Genomic DNA, 15753 nt, shown 5'->3' with positions numbered 1-15753 from the left:
ATGTTTGATGAAAATCGGTGGAGCCGTTTAAAAGTTGTAGTGGGTTAAAGTGGGGAGATTAACCGAATGTCTGCAAATTTACTCGGACGGGGTCTCAAATGGCTTCGCATGCTGAGAAAGTTGGTGGTGGGAAAGTCAGGATGGCTTAACCTAACCACCAACCTATAAAAAATATGAAATAAAAAAATATATTGTGAAACCGGGGGTTTTCAAGATTTACATTTATAGTTATTAGCACTTAGGTAATTGATTTCTAAATGTTTTCTAGTCAATCTTTCTTCACACGGTTCACAGCGATAAAAGTTTATTTTCTGTTCCTTTATTCCTTCTGTTTCTCAACTCTCCCCAATCTACAAAAGATGCTCTCTTCTATAAAACTATTTTAGCTTTCTTGATGTGTTGATACATAAGTCAATGGTAGGCTAGGAAATAGAAGGTAGATGATAGAAATAACTGGTATCATTCCTTTCTTTTCTCATTTCCCAAAATTCCTTCGTGTTTCGGAAGGCATGGTAAATTGTAGGTCCCGGCGGGCATTCAAGGATCTCTGGCAATCGTTGCCATTAGTCAGAAGCTTGAAAATCTGACAACTAGTCTTATGGTAGTCGTGGTATAGCCCAGGTATCTGGATTGTGGAGGTCATATTGGCAGTTGCTTCATGTAAAACACTGGTATTCAGCTGCATCCGGTGAAACTGGATATCTGATTCCAGCATATTGTGACCAGTTTCTTAGGGCAGCCATTTGTTTTTGGGAGTGCACTTAGTCTAGCTCAATGGTACGGGGCATTTGTGCGACTATTAAACGATTTCGGACTTGTAGTGTCATAATAATGTGTGAAATGCCAAGTACTCGACTCGTTTCCATGATTTTCATAACGTTTTTGATTGCCACCATAGCACATGACAATTATTCCTCTTTATACAGAACTTTTGGTCTTTTTGATACGATTCTATTCGAAAACAAGTAACTAAGTTTTGTGCCAACATAGCCGTCCACAAATTTGAACCTTAATGAAAGGATTTAAGACCCAATTTCATTTAGCAAAACTGACGGCCGACTATGGGATATGTAGGTCCAATGGTCGGCCTCATGAAATTCACTGACTTTATATACGGCCGACTACTGGTAAAATACTATTTTTGTCTTAGAAGAGTTTAGCTCAACGCAATAGTTATGTTGAGAAGTATTCGCCCTGTTAATTTCAACCACATATATGAGAATTGCAAAAAAACCAGTAGTCAGCCACTCATGGCCGAGTACTGGATCAACCTCATATTTTGCACACCCAATAGTCGGCCACGTTAATTTATAATACAAAAGACAAATAAAACGCCTGCAATGCATGATTTTATCGAAGATAAACTATTAAATACTAGCATAAAATATCAATTCGTTCCATATTGCATCAAATTTATTTAAAAACATGCCAAAAACTAAAACACGAATCCTTAACAAAAAAATAGTAATGGCGACGTTTTTGGCCATGTCTTTGATGGCAGCTCATAAGAATGAGTGTAACACGTCAACCTGCCATGCTATCGAATCGTAATTGTGCATATTAGTCAATAAGATTATACAGATTCGATTAATGATTATTTTATTGGTCTATACTATTTTCTACACTAATTACATGGATATAAAGCCTGTAAAGGCTGACTACTGGTTGGGGGCTGACTACTGGGTGCTTTACCCTATGTACTTCAAGGATAAAAAATCTGTTTTTATTTTTTTCGTATCTTCAAAAATGACCGAGATATTAAACGTCAAAGTATGGCCTTCGCGCCAAACTCCGGCGAAGCGGTCGCTTGGACGTGTGACGTCATCTCGCGACACTGCTATTTCGTCAGTACTTGCCGGTACCTACATAGGCTCGTTGCGCTCTCGCGGTTTCGCTTTAAATAATTTGTTTTGCTTATAGTGGACAAACAAAATGGTTAGAAAATATTGTATTGTTCCTATGTGTACTAACTCCAGTGAAAAAACACCCCAAAAATTGTTTTTTTCTGTACCATGTAAACTGTTTTATATTTTTGCAAAAGACACCTAATCTAAAACTTAAAGCCCGGTTCAGATACTGTCAAGCGCAAATGTTAAATAGAAGTTTATTGCCTTTTGAACACTTCCTCAAGATCAAGATGCCATATCATGTTCATTATTGTTCATACAATAATGAACATTAAACCTAGCAATGAACTTCTACTAAACAGTTGATACTATTTAATGAGCAGTTCATTGACCTCACAGGCGGCGGCGAGCCGAGCGCGGCGGTTGAGTTTTTTGTTTTGAAAAAAGAACCCATGTTTATTAAATCTAATAATATCAAAATTAAAATGTTAGTTTAATTAAAAGTTCTCATTACACACCCAATCATATAAGACTACCTACAGAGTAGATTCATGCGTTCATATGATAGCCATCAACCTGACTAAAGTCAGAGGCAGGGGTGACAATTATTTTTTTATAATATTATTTTAAAACTATGTTTTCCAAATTTACACTTGGTAGGTACGTAACACTCATTATTTGTAATGCCAGTTGTTACAAACTTTCAATTTTATTGTTAACTACACACAAAAATATTATTAGTAGTACCTATTTATACGAGTTCAACTTTCTTTACATGGGTCTAGTTAATGATTATGTGCGTATCGCCACGCACATAATCATCAACTAGACCGAGATCGAGGATATCTTAGTGGAGGCTTATTTTACAAAAAACACGATGATTTTTATAACACATACACATACACAGACTCTTTAAATATTAAATCCAAATCACTTTTCAAATCAAAACTCCGCATCACCCGCAGTCGAACAAGCGGGTCTGTCGCGACGTGACGTCAGCGCATAGCGCGCGAAGCAACGCAAATTTAAAAAAGCAGTGAAACTTTATAACGCTGTAACTTCGGTAATTTTGACCCGATTTTGATAAAACAAAAACTATTATTATCAGCATAAGTACACAAATTAAATGCAGTATGTTTAATAGTCATATTTTGATGTGCTGGTGTGACTCATTGGTTGAGTGTTCAAACCTTAAAACATACACCGATGACATTTCGAAGTTGTGATATAAACATCCTACTAATATTATAAATGCGAAAGTTTGTGAGAATGTGTGTATGGATGTTTGTTACTCTTTCACGAATAAACTACCGGATACGAACGAAGTCGCGGGTCGAAGCAAGTAATGAGTAAATTAGTATACAGTGCTACTGAATGTTAGTTGGCATTATTTAATTACTAACTTCTGCCCGTGACTTCGTTCGCGTCCAGTAGTTTTTTGGTGAAAGAGTAACAAACATACATCGATCCATACTTACGAACTTTTGCATTTCGTCGCTTAGGTAACAATACCGCGCAAGTTAAATTTGACATGTTTCCAGGAGAGATAAAAAACTGATTATTATCTTTGAAATACTTCTGACATGTGTACTGAATACATAAATAGGTAGATATTAAGTTCGTTCAAGATTGGACAATTTAAAAAAAATCTAACATCATTCAATGCGCGCTGACAAAATCTATCCAATGAAGTATAAAACGTCATATGACCAATTTTCGACTTACGCGGTATTGTTACCTAAGCGACGATTTGTAATATTAGAAGGATAATAAGTATAAGTGTAGGTGCATATAATTATTATTTAGCATAGTTATTGAATCATTTGATTTGAACTCTCATAGCAGAACAAAAGCCAGCGATGGCGCGGGGCGGCGGGGCGGTTAGATCAAAGCGCGAGTTTTATCACGCCGCTACACCGAGAGTTATGGACGCTGGCAATAGTTCCATTCCAGCCATTTATATTGTTACACCACTACTACGTGCTCTCGATTGTTTTATTTCTATAATCTTCTATTGTTTTACCTATTTTTTGAGTCTTTTACTTAACAGAGGACTATGTTGAAATTCTTAAACTAAATAATATTAGGTCGGGGAATAAGTCTTTTCGCATTATAGTATGTATGAATTTGTAATAATATCTCTTTGGCTTCAAGAATCACAATGAGTACACGGTTCATTAGGTTTCTTTCAGTGAGCTCGTGGATACCCAAATATCGAGCTTTTTTGGGTAGAAAAAGATTTTATTATAAGTTCATACATACTATAATGCGAAAAATCTTTTTCCCCGACCTAATACACAGGCATTATCATATACTAATATGTATTATTTATGTCCCAGCCGACATTCGGCTACAGCGGCCAATTTCTTTGGATTCGGCCAACGGTGCAAGACTTTGTTTAGAGTGCCGAAGAGATGGCTAAAGTGAAGTGATTGCACAATTACACTGGTAGACTCCCTATTGCAGGCGCAGGACCGATAGTTTTACGATCACTCTAAGACACGCAAGTCTACGACCGTTCTTAATTCCTTAAGAAATTCTAAACAGAAAAGTCAAGTAGACTTTTAAGGCCGACCCAGGATTCGAACCCGAACTATGGCAATTGTCGTTTTTACACGTATTTTCTGTTCAACCCTCTAGTAATAATTTTCGACCAGAGTCGACGGAGTTACAATAGTAGTGGAGATATCAGATTGTGAAATTTTCCCCACTTTTAACTCTTCGAATGTTCAAATCGATTTATATTGACGTAATCGCTAGATATCTACCATTGATATTACGAACTATCTACACGGGATACTTTTTGTATTTAAATCAACGATTCGTCACAAAACTATTTAGAAGACAGCATAGCATACGATCCGCCAATAGGATCATGGGTTCAATTTATAGGCTAGTAAAAAGTCATAGGTTCTTAGCGAAAGAAACAAAAAAGTGTGAATGATGATTCGCCCTTGGTTTTTTTTCTTTTCCATGTAAAATAGGCTTAAACATAATAGTGGGTTCTAAGAACAAATATAAGAGTGGTTAATTTATAGTTATTTCCCGTCCAGTATAAAATCCTTTTCAAAGAAAAATAAGTTTATTTTCAAGTCATTAGCCTTAAAAGAGAAGATAAAATTTCTTAAACCAGACTACGGCTGATATTTTTGGTCCTAAAAACACTGGCTTGAAACAAAAACTACGCAACTAAAAGTGTCCAGTCTACATCACTGATATATTTAATATGAAAAGTTTAGCATACAATGTATCACGGCGTTACGAGAGGTAACTAGGGATTACTAACAGTTTCCTATCAGAACAGCACACATATCTATCGGAAATAAATCGTTTTAATATCGCCTTTTACTCAATTTAACTCGTGGCTTAGTTAACCACAGCCGCGCGGAGCGATCTCTGAGGTTAAGCTACGCTTGACGAGGTTTTTCTGTGGACGGGTGACTGTCTTATACAAATCGAGTTCCTCCGTGTTTCGGAAGGCACATTAAATTGTGGGACCCAGCTGACATTTTTAAAGATCTTTGACAGTAATCAGAAGCTTGAAAGTCTGACAAACAGTCTTTGCGAGGGTTATCTCGTTACCTAAGTAACTTAGTTGTGGAGGTGCGATAGGCAGTCGCTCCATGTAAAATACTGGAAACAAACTCCAACATAGTTGGAAGAAAGGCTAGGCTGTAGTAGTATAATGTAGTATAATGCGAAAAGACTTTTTCCCCAGCCTAATAATATCTTTAATTTTAGATCTGTTTACCAACAGATACGTGTGCTTCAAGCTTTATTCAAGCGTATCCTAGTATATTCTAGTATATTCAATATGTACTAAGGATACCTGGGACTAAGGGACTAGATCCCGCGAGATCAGACGGATGCTGCATCTTATAACAGATACGAAAAGCTTTATACTATCATTCAGTCTGTAGGGAATTAAATATTTTTGATATATCATTTTTGAAAAATGTTAGGAGAATGCGAATTGAATAACATTCACGTAATCCATACTAATATTATTATTTCTATTATTTATTTAAAAGACACCGAACTAAGAATTGCTCTTGTGTCGCGGGGACTTTTGCAAACACACAAACGACGGACACAAAGCATAACCAGGCCCGAAACAACTATTTGTGGATCGCACAAATATTTTTTCTGTGTGGGAATGGATTCCACGTCGTGGCGTGGCGGCCACCTAAACCGCTACGCCACTGAGGCCGTCTATATTATAAATTAGAAAGACTGTCTGTTTGTCTGTTTGACTTTTATGGTGTAACCGCAAAACCGATTTGAATAAATCTGAAATAGAGATAGTTAAGGACCCAAACGAACTAAATAAGTACATGTTTACAAAATCGCTATATTATTATATTTTTCAATGTAAGTCCCCACGCCACGTCTTTATGTTCGTTGGTCTGTCTGTTCGCGATAAACGCGAAATCTACTGAACGGATTTTCACCAATAGATAAAGTGGTCCTCAAAGAAAGTTCAAGCATATACCTAATTTGTTTAGCATTACACAGTATACTACGAGCGAAGCCGACGTTAGCGCTAGTTTCAATTAAAAAATCAACACTGGCTACCAGATTTAGTTAAATCAAAATCTGTTAAAAACTACACCGTATACGCTAACAAAATTACCTTCTATTAGCTATGAAGTTAGTTGCAAATTGTCTAAATTGCTATTAGCTATAAAGTTAGCTGCAGACCACATGAAACGTGAACTAACTAACAGGTGGGTAACACCTCATTAACGGTAAATGGATTAAGTATGGCAATTAAAATGTTATAGCTCAAATAATTTGGCTAATTCTATTTTAATAAGCGGATTAGTTGAAATAGTTATCGCTTGATCAAGTTAATCAGGGTTGTAGTTTTATTTTAAGTCAACAGGACAAAAAATATTCTCATTAATATAAAGCCTATTGACAAATATTCTAATTTAAATAAGAGAGAGATTCGTATAAAATTTTAAGTAGGTACCTACCTATATGTAAGTAATACATATCTATACTTCTATATTAACCATCTTTAATGTTATAAAGAGGAAAGGTTTGTATGTAAGCATGTGTGTTACTCTTTCACGCAAAAACTACTCAACTAATTTCCATGTACATTACACATATAGTTTATAACCTAGATTAATATATGTATAGGATATTTTTTATCCCGAAAAATGTGTTCACGCGTACGAATTCGCGGGCAGAAGCTAGGTAGTTTAATACACAATAACACAATGTACAATCAATCAGCACAGCATCTCGTACTAACTGCTAATCACAGACGGGATCAGGAACTAATCTCTCAACAGATTCTCAGTAACGGTAGCGTATTAGTTTACCTATCATTATGTACAAACATAAGTTATGTGTTATATACATACATACGTTGTTTGATTTCCTAGAGATCGGGTGTAGGGAGATATGATTGAATATTGTTATGTAAGTTTGAAAAGGATGCAATATCTAAGAGTTACATTCTTATAGGAAAATGATGTGGTGAACACGTATATACCTACCTAAGTAGGTACCTACCTTCATATGATTTTGTAATTGGAGATATGAATTCTTTAAGCAATTGCGTAATCAAAATCTCCTAGCCGCTTGACTGCCCTTTGTGGCGCGGTCGAAGCAAGAAAGTCATCCTAGGTAGGTATCTTATAACATATAGGTACCTACCTACCTCTTATGCCCTTTTGAAATTTCTACAGAACAGTAATTAAACAACCAGTCGATATGGCTTGTTTCTTATCTTTTTCAACGTAAGAAAAGGTAATTAAATCGGTCAATAGTCGTGTGACAAACAAAAATATAACTTAGTTGGTTAACTGAATTAAAATATAACACATACTTAACAATAAAATGATGTATTCAAAACAGTATCACCCTGTAAAAACATTCATTCATACATATAATTCCGCCATGACTACACATTATTACTTACCTATACACCTACGCAGGAGCAACAGCGGCAACGAAGCAAGGCTCGCGAGCTCGGCGCCGGCGCGTCTCGATCCTGTGACGACACTGACACTTCGTGCGCCAAATGCATTACCTACTTACGAGTGATTATCACTTAGGTATTACTTAATAATCATCACTAATCACTTTAAAACACTTATCATGGAAAAGCAATGCATGATTTTTTAATTTAGACGTGTTTAATGTGATCGCCGGATCAAAAGCAACGGATACAAAAGTTTTAATCGCTATGCAAATTACCGCGCACCTTTGCTAATTAATAACAAATCTCCCGCCAAATAGGTACAAAGAACGTATACGATTTGTATTCGCCACTGTGAAAATAGCACAAACACTCATTACTTAATAATGATAAACCATCGAAAACACTATGGCGTCTTTACCACAGTAGGTTATTAACACTTATTATTGAAATGTCGTCTTTAATACAGAAAGCACTAACTATTACGATTTAATTACACTCAAAACTAAAACAAAAACAAGAAATAAACATCCTTTTTGCTAAAGATAACCTTAAATTTAAGTTTTTTAGCGCGGAATGCACCAATAATTGTGTCAAGGGCACGAGTTCGCGCGGCACTGGCGAAAACTTAAAAAGTTTAAACTACATCAAACAGAGTGTCAGCGTCGCGTGCGCCGCCCGCCCAATAGCAGAGTCGGCAAGAAAGAGAGGCTTTATTGTAGTAGCATTCTTTCTCATTTTAGTTCCATTGATTCGAATATCATATGACTCGTGAGCCAGGTGAACGAACTTTATGCTAAAGTTGATTATGTGTATAAATTTAAATGTTTTTTTGTGAAATTACTTTTTAAACTGGACGACGTTGGGGTCGCCGGTTGGTAATAATTCGGTAAGCAATAAAATAATGATTATACAAATTGTTGTATTTCACGTTCTCTAACCCAGCCCATTTATTGAAGGAAACAATAATAATATGGTAGCTCACTGTATACCATATATAATACCTAATGGTATATTAAGTTTAAACCATCAATGTAAAATGTGGTGCAATGCTCAATTACTCTTATGATGCACAATGGGCCGTTACGGCGCAAGAAAATTGAATTAAGATTTTTCCAATGTTATTTTATTTAAATATCTTTTGAAGTTTAATCGTGTTGTTATTGGTATACAAACGATATTAGTAATTTTATTGATACTATGTACAATAATACAAAGAATATAAAAAAAATGCTGCAAACATGAATTAATCTAATGGTACCGTCGTAGAATTTGTTTTTCTTTACGTTTATTTTTTTTAAGAGATTAAAACCTTTCTCCTTAATGTATTAAGTATACTAGCATATTCAATATAATCAGTGTATAATGAAAAAACTTAATAATTGATTATAAATATAAAAATAGTTTATTCATGAGCAATTAAGCGATTTCGAAAAAAGAAAGAAATTCTCAATAGGTCACCTGTTTCAATATTACTTAATCAAATAAAATTCTCAAGTGTAGGTACGGTAATAATACACAAAATTGTATTAAATTTGAATTAACCTTGATATAATTTAATTTGATAAGCATAATAACCTACAATACAAACATTGTGCATCGTAATACTACACATTAGTTAGCTCGCGAAATTCACAAAAAATATGGCGTCTTTGCATTAAAGCAATTTGACAAGTGTAAAGGTACCAGAGTAAGATAATAAAGAAAAATAGTAGTTATTATATCTAATATCATTATAATGCCATTACGTTTTTATTACATTTATATTTTTTAGATCCTTTTAAGGTTTGTATTATTATTTGTAGCAATTTATAAGTCTGGCTGCTAATAAAAAAAATATTTTCTTTTTTTTAGGAATAAAATGCATTAGTTTTGTTTAAAAACAATTTTTACAACATTTTGACCGTGTTATTTTATTTTTGTGTCGTGAAATAATATGAAAGATACGAGTTAGGGATACTAAGTATATACAAACTTTTAAAATATCTTATTACATTGTGCCCAATGAAAATGTATGGATATTATTATGAGACTCAATTTTATCCCCGAAAACCAAGGTTTGTACACCAAAGCAACGGCTCATTCTTTTTTGTCTATTTTAACTGATGCCTTAAATAAAAAAATACATAATATACATAAGGAGATTCTCCGATATGAATGTTCTACGCACATGCTACGCTTCCGAAACAATGCTACGCGTACGTGCTACACTTTGCTACAATGTAGCCGTGCTACGAATAATTTTACACGCGGTAAACGCACTCGCATTGGGCAAGTTTCGAAAATGTAACCAAGCATTTAATATTAGCTATATTTTCTGAATTTGTGCAGATAGTGTATATAAATAGTGATAAAACTACTTACTTTATCATTAACCCAGAAACTAACAAAGATCTAATGAAAAATCCTCGCAACATTTTCTTAAAAGGTGTTTTATAACGAACCACTTTGAACCACAAGCTCCGCTAAACAAACTATTGTCACAAAGAAAACAAACCATAATTACAGTCCTTAGTCACGACAAAATATACACCAGAGACAAACAGGTAATACTTTACCTTTTGATAAAACTCCACAGAGTAAAAAAAACTTTCAAAGACTTAACAATCAACGGACGAGGCTGCCTAGCTGATTGCCTGAGCCTTCACTTTAACGAACTTAAAAAAAAGAAGGAAAAAACAAAACAGTGAGGCAAAGGCATCGCAACTTCTGCCTCTTGATTGTTGGACAACAAGTGAGAAAAAATGGCGGCCGTCCGAAATGAGTTCGAATTATACATGCGTAACGTCTGCTGAATTGAAACACTGTACAAAAGTTGAAAAAAAAGCCCGCGAAATTGTCCCCGCTAACGTTTTGTTTAAGCTATCATATTTAAGTATGATAAGCAGTTTTTTGTACGTTTAAAAACTGTTGGATTCGCAACTTTTCGGTTCACATTTAATGTTAGTATTTCAGGCGCAGTTTGTTTTACAATTTTTGTTATATCCTGTCGCTATGTGAGAGGAGTTTAATTAAACGCACTGTGCCACATATGTGCTTCCATAAAAGCAAATAAGGTTACTATGTTTTGATTAAATTTGCTATTGTTGTAGTAGGTACCTAAATCTAATTTGAGTATTTTGTTGGACCAAATTCTGGGACAAGCATTGCATCTAATTTAGTCAATTCCATTTCTGTGTTATACTCGTACTACGTGAAAAGTAATAAGTACCGGTCTTTTCTAATTTTTATTGCGTAATTTATTGCAGTTGGCCAGCGTGGTAGACTCAAGGCCTAACCCCTCCCTCATTACGGGAGGAGACCCTTGCCCAGCAGTGGGACATTAATAGGTTAAATTTATTTATTTATAATTTATACTAGTGGGCCGGAGTTTGATAACGAGCGGTACGTAGCAATAGGCTCGCCTCATAATACATGTAACTAACATTGATAATGGCGAAACGTGAGTGTATTTCATATACCTCTACCTGCCTCTACGGGTATAACAGGCGTGATATAAATTCTTAAAGTCATTAGGGAAATAGGAAGTAGGTTTTTCCTCTCCATTTGCATAAAACTCGATAAGTATCTGATTCTCCACAAACAAGCAAGTAAAAGTAAACAAATAGACTTGCAATAAATTAATTTTAATTTGGTTGCGACGCGGCGAGTTGTTAATGAGACACCGTCCGCTATCGAGTAGGGCTTCAATTATTGCATTTATTAATAGTGGCCTCCTACCTTTATACTACTAGCTTGGGCCCGCGACTTTGTCTGAAAAGACTTCACGGAGTCGTAGTATGCTATGTGTTTATCCAGGCGCCCATAGCCAGTTGCGCTCACCGGTCTGTGAACGATATGTGTGTTAAGCAACCATTGGCGCGGTCATTCCATAGATGGGTGACCGCATAGTGGTATTCGAACTGGGCGTCCCCGTGCTTCGGAGGGCACGTTATAAGTCGGTCCCGGTTGTTGTCTACTAAGATAACAGTCGTTAAGCCACGTCAAAGGCCTCTCAGGCGGCTTGAACAACTTTGACACTAGGTTGACCACTAACCATACGACAAACAAACAAAACATCCAGGTTATAAGCTATCAGTGTACCAAAATGACATTAAAATCCATCCAGTAATTAGCTAGCTAGCTTAGCTAAAGTATATTTCCCGCACGCGGACGAATTCGCGGGCATAAGCTAGGAACGTAGAAGATGAATTAGCATATAGGTAGGATACTTTTTACCCTAGAAATGTTTTCCATGAGAAGTCAGTGACAGATGATAGCAAAATTTATATAGTAATACATATATTATGGATGAGTGTGCAAATTAACAATAGTTATAATGATAGGGCGGGCCGTTAGACTTCATATTTAGTGAACCTAGTTTTTTTTTATTTTTTAAAAGACAACTCCCGCACTAAGAATTGCTCTTGTGTCGCGGGGACTTTTACAAACATACAAATAAAGGACACAAAGCACAACCAGACCCGAAGCAATTATTTGTGGATCGCACAAATAATTGCTCCGTGTGGGAATCGAACCCACGACCTCCCGTTGCAGTAGTATCGGCGTGGCGACCTAAACCACTGCGCCACGGAGGCAGTCAAAAATTTCATTGGGTATCTCTTACAGTTCATTGAGTTGATAATCTTAAAGGCTTACTTATTATTAAGAATACCGTATACCTATTTTGTAGGCAAAATTGTTTCCAAAAATATTTCAAGAAAAGTTTCCGAAGTTAAAAGAATGTTGGAAGTTAGAATATTGTTACACCTGCATTCCGAATGCTTAAAAAGGCGGGAAACCGACCGCCATCTTGTGGAAAATATTTTTAAAACTTTTCGTACAAAAATGTTGATAGATATTTTTGAGATGTTTGTCCGTTTATAAATTTGTTTTTAGATCGGATAAAGAAATTGGATTAACTCCAGCGGTTAGACGAAATAAGCAATACCTACCTATGTTTTTGTATTCATATTATATTTTTTAACGTTAAAAGAATTAAAGAATAAAAAGTTACGGGAATTTGAAGCTCATAAAAGGTAAAGTAAAGGAGAAAGGTTTTTTTTTAGAAAAGATATCAATTGAAAAAATGTAGATCAATATCTTTGTTGCTATACCTTTTTCAGTAAAGGAAGAACCATTTTAAAAATAAATAATAAACCTTCCTAACCATTTCCCCAACCGAGCACAAAAGGCAAACCCGCAGCATACCATTGTGCTCCAATAAAAAAACAATTAATACAATAACAAAACTTGATGAGAATTTCGGTAAAGTGGATTCGGAAATAGGGAGGACAGTTATAAACAAAAAAATAATGAAAGCAGAGGAAGCACAATAAATAAATAGGTGGGGGTGGAATAAAGTAATTTGTCTTTGCCTGGCTCACTGTGCGACGACCGCTGACACTACGGGCTTGAGAAAAAAAAAAGCTAAATGTCAAATGTCAACTGAAATAGATTTACGCGGGAGTTTTTTTATTGGATGATAAAATAAAGTAATTCTGTTCTAGGAATCTAGAAATGGAAAAATAATGCCATTTTGGTTATAAAAAGAGTGAATTTCTTATAGCTTGCTACAACCTATATCGGTTTATTCTTGGAAAGATTGGGAAATATGAATATTAAGCAATGGCGTATCGCGACCCTGTGGGTTTATTCTAATTCAAAGAAAAATTTTCGATGACATTTCGTGTGATGCTTTCCATAATTCCATTTGTTTACAAATTTTATTCTTACCATGGTAAAAAAATATAAGAAATACTCATACAAGACAATCAGTTTACAGGATATCGTTTCCGAGAGTAGGCTCGCAAGTTTAATTACGGTATTGGTATTTTTAACCGACTTCAAAAAAAGAAGGAGGTTCTCAATTCGACTGTTATTTTTAGTAGTATGCTTTATTTGTCTACCATACAACTGGTTAAAGATAAAAAATCTAGTTAAAAAATCGGATTAGGTAGTTAAATGGTGTGTGAATTAAAAGCCTACTTAACTCAGGAACTGTTTGTTCTAAAGAACTCTAGGCATGCAAAATTGCATCACGATGTTTTCTTTCACCATCAGAACAAGTAGGTACTTAATTTTTATTTGCAACTAGCTGACCCGCGCAACTTCGCTTGCGTCACGTAAGAGAGAATGGGTCAAAATTTTCCCCGTTTTTGTAACATTTTTCGTTACTACTCCGCTCTTAATGGCCGTAGCGTGATGATATAATAATATAGCCTATAACCTTCCTCGATAAATGGGCTATCTAATAGTGAAAGAATTTTTCAAATCGGACCAGTAGTTCCTGAGATTAGCGCGTTCAAACAAACAAACAAACTCTTCAGCTTTATAATATTAGTATACATAGATACACACATAACTTAGAAAAGTCATTGGTGTGTTGCCGTACGAACCCTCGACCACTTGTGTGAGAGGTGCAACTTAAACCAATCGGCTATCACTGCTTCCAACACATTCGACATTGTAATATTAATCTATGATAAACAGAATTTTAATTTCACAACTTCTAAACTCTCTCGTTGCATGTTTAATGTATAAGAGAATACGGGAATTAACTAATTACTAATTGACCAGTCAGCCTGCGACCACGGCGAGTGCAACCTGCGCCGAAACGTTAGGCACTTTAAGGTAAAATGCGCTATAATTCCCGTATTCTATTATACAGAATTTTAATATAAACTCAAAAAAGGGCCAAGTCCCTTCTCTTCATAGTCATCAGACCGGTAACAAATGATTCCATCCATTGTGAAAATATTAATTAATTTCGTCACACAAAAATAAGAGTCAGTCACAAAACGATCATATCCCTCTGTGAATTAACTTCAGATTATATTGTTCTATACAATTCCCTCTCTTGACATGTTTTTACTAAGTCTAAGTAAATGCTGTCATTTTCATACATCTACATTGTAGAAATTATTAGTTTTTAGCGCAGAAGTTCATTACACAATTAGTTAGCCAGACCTGGTTTATGTTTTTTAATTCAATATTCATTCATTCATCTCACCTGATGATAAGTTACTATGAAAACAAGAATATTACATGTCTATCTAAGAGACACATTATTTACTAGCTAACTCGCGCAACTTCGCTTGCGTCACATAAGAGAGAATATGTCATAATTTTCCCCGTTTTTGTAACATTTTTTACCGGTACTCTGCTCCTATTGGTCGTAGCGTGATGTTATATGGCCTATAGCCTTTCTCGATGAATGGGCTATCTAACACTGAAAGAATTTTTCAAATCGGACTAGTAGTTCCTGAGATTAGCGCGTTCAAACAATCAAACAAGCAAACTCGTCAGCTTTATAATATTAGTAAGTATAGATGATTACAACAATACATTTATTTGTAACAATGCACAATTACTTAGTTGTAGACAGACCTACCTATACGTCTATACTATCTTACAAAATACATCTTCAACAATTAACCGAGTTCTCGAAACTCGAAATCTTCTCTCAGAAACCAAATCTCAGAGAGTACTGGGAGAGCCGTGAGTGTCGTGAGAGCAGAGTGTAGTGTGTCGTGAGTGAGCGGGAAACGACACATACTGGTCCTTACACGATCATCCCCAATTATCCAATCTATCATTAAATTGACGCAGACAGTTTGAGGGAAACTAGTCTTAGGCTAGTTGAACAGTTCCGATTAAAAGTCGTGCGAATCTTTTCAAGTGGGTCATAGAGAAAAAAATGTTAGGATTACGAAATAAAGGGCATTTAAGTGTAGACATTAGACAACGTTTTATTAAATAATAATCGCGGTGTACTGAGAACCTACTTCTTTTTTGGAGTCGGATGAAGATAAATGACATGGGAAGAAATTATTTCTCATAACGCGTTAAAACTTTTGATTTTCTAAGAAATAATAGTTAGGAAAATTGATTTATTGGCAGACTAATACAAATTTATGTGTTGTAAGAAAAAACACGGCCAAAATACCCGTGTAATCTACTTTGAACCTAAGGAAAAGTAAGTAAAGATTA

Source organism: Anticarsia gemmatalis, chromosome 26, assembly GCF_050436995.1.
Source record: "Anticarsia gemmatalis isolate Benzon Research Colony breed Stoneville strain chromosome 26, ilAntGemm2 primary, whole genome shotgun sequence".
Taxonomy (NCBI): Eukaryota; Metazoa; Arthropoda; class Insecta; order Lepidoptera; family Erebidae; genus Anticarsia; species Anticarsia gemmatalis.
This window is presented reverse-complemented; position numbering follows the sequence as displayed.